Source organism: Etheostoma spectabile, chromosome 6 (assembly GCF_008692095.1).
Source record: "Etheostoma spectabile isolate EspeVRDwgs_2016 chromosome 6, UIUC_Espe_1.0, whole genome shotgun sequence".
In the NCBI taxonomy this organism is placed as follows: Eukaryota; Metazoa; Chordata; class Actinopteri; order Perciformes; family Percidae; genus Etheostoma; species Etheostoma spectabile.
This window is the reverse complement of record NC_045738.1, coordinates 25329323-25331134: the sequence shown is the minus strand read 5'-3', so window position 1 is coordinate 25331134 and position 1812 is coordinate 25329323. Positions and strand designations below refer to the sequence as shown.

Genomic DNA, 1812 nt, shown 5'->3' with positions numbered 1-1812 from the left:
CAGCTTGCTGCTCTCCCCCCCCCCACCCCCACCCCCACCCCTCTACCTGATGAATGGCCAGTGTGTGTGAGTGGGAGCCTCGTCAGCGAGCTTGTTACGCCTGGAATCTTTTACCACAGGTTCCAGTTAATCTTAGAATGGATATGTGTGTTTGATCGGGGAAATTCACGCCTTTTGTCTGTGGGTCTCATTGATAGAGTCCATGGTGAACTGGATGAAGCAATAAGGGCCAGCTAGCCTCGTCCTGGCGGGACCCCTCAAATTCTGTATTCTATATAAAACTGTAAATATACTATACTTATGCCAAAAGGGTAGCAGCAATCTTTTACCATCTTCCAATGGGACACAGAGCTGAAGCAAGCAGCTCCTCCTAAGGAGACCCCTCAAATTCACAAATTGCATTAAAATTGAAATTGGACAAAAGCCTTAGCTGTGATATACTTGCTGTGATGAAATTGTAACTAAATATACTATACTTATGCTGAAAGTGTACCAGGGGTCTGCAAAAGAACAGGCCAAGCAGCGATGCAGCACCGGCTGCCGTCACGGAGGTCCGCGGAGCCCAACGGCCCCCCCAGAGCTCTGCGACCCACCAACCACGGAGCCCCGCAAAGCCCCACAGAGTCCTGCGGAGCCCCGTGGAGCTCACTCGGGGCAGCAGCATTTGGTAGTCCAGTAATCCAGAAACCGTGAATTTACGCTGGGTATGGAGCCCAGCGGGCTGCCGCTGTCTCGTCAGACTGTGGAGCTCCTCAAGTCCTACACCGTGTTACCAAATTTGCAATTAGCCATACATTTTCCTAAAAGGGCACATATTTGACCTTTACATAGTTGATTTCTCGCATAAAAAAGTCTCAGAAGTGAATTTGTAATTAAATATCAGACGAACCATGTCTAACATTGTGGAGTCTGAGACCCGATATGAGACCCGCTGTCTCGTCTTTACTGTGGTGTAAGTGCTTTGCTCATTTTACTGCCTGAGAAGTCAAAACATACAGAAGGTCAAAACTGTATTTTAAGTTGTCTTCCTTTTTGTATCAAGATTGCCCAAAGATGATGTGAGAAATGCCAATTTTCTGTGCGTGCGTCAGAAATAATCATTCAAAGAATGGCTGACCAAATGTCTCTGATGGCTTTTCCAAGAAAGAAGCTTCCATCATCCCTTCTGTCCAATAGATCACCTGCATCATCTTCCAGTCTGACTGGTAGTCTTTGTTTGGCATTTATTATTCTTCCCCTTGTGGTGCGGCTAAATTGCGAACACAGCCCTGCAATTGGTACATAATTGCATCCCCTATCTGCCACTTTTCATCCTCGGCTCCGCTTGATCCTTTATCTGTGTCATTAGATGTGGAGAGCTCAGGGCACAATGGCCTGGGCTTTGGAAAAAGAAAAAGGAGTGTGTAATTACACTTGGCTTTGATTACCTCTCGTTCGGTGCGGCCTGTTCAATAGCCATTAGATGGAGACACTCCTCTGGCCAAAGGTTTAATGGCCCACTGGCCCAGTTTTCATTTGCACCCTAACCTCATGCCACTGTTAAGCACACAAAAGACTGAGCTCCAACATCCACCGTCCGTTCCTCTGAACCACGCTGATTGATTGACAGGATAAGAAACACCACCTGAAGAATAGACACGTTTTATTTAACTCTTGTGTGGTCTTCGGCACCCAGCGCAGTACACAGCCCAACACATGTGTCTTTGCTAGTTTAAGACCAACCTTTGCCCATCTGTGCACTCATGGTCTTACAAGTAGATGTGTTCAAGTGCATTGTGGGCGTGCTGGTCTTACAGGGAGGTGTGTTCAGGT

At 47.2% G+C, this 1812-nt stretch overlaps 2 long non-coding RNA genes across 2 annotated transcripts in view; one reads left to right on the top strand and one right to left on the bottom strand.

The window, feature by feature from the left end:
- The window catches only part of LOC116690634 (uncharacterized), a 21592-nt gene that overhangs the window by 8009 nt on the left and 11771 nt on the right, over positions 1 to 1812 (bottom strand). The window lies entirely within an intron of this gene.
- LOC116690616 (uncharacterized) overlaps positions 1 to 1812 on the top strand; it is a 6674-nt gene that overhangs the window by 4685 nt on the left and 177 nt on the right. Inside the window, exon 2 of the long non-coding RNA XR_004332305.1 lies at positions 1759 to 1800. This is a non-coding gene — a long non-coding RNA (uncharacterized LOC116690616). The remainder of the gene's footprint in view (positions 1 to 1758; positions 1801 to 1812) is intronic.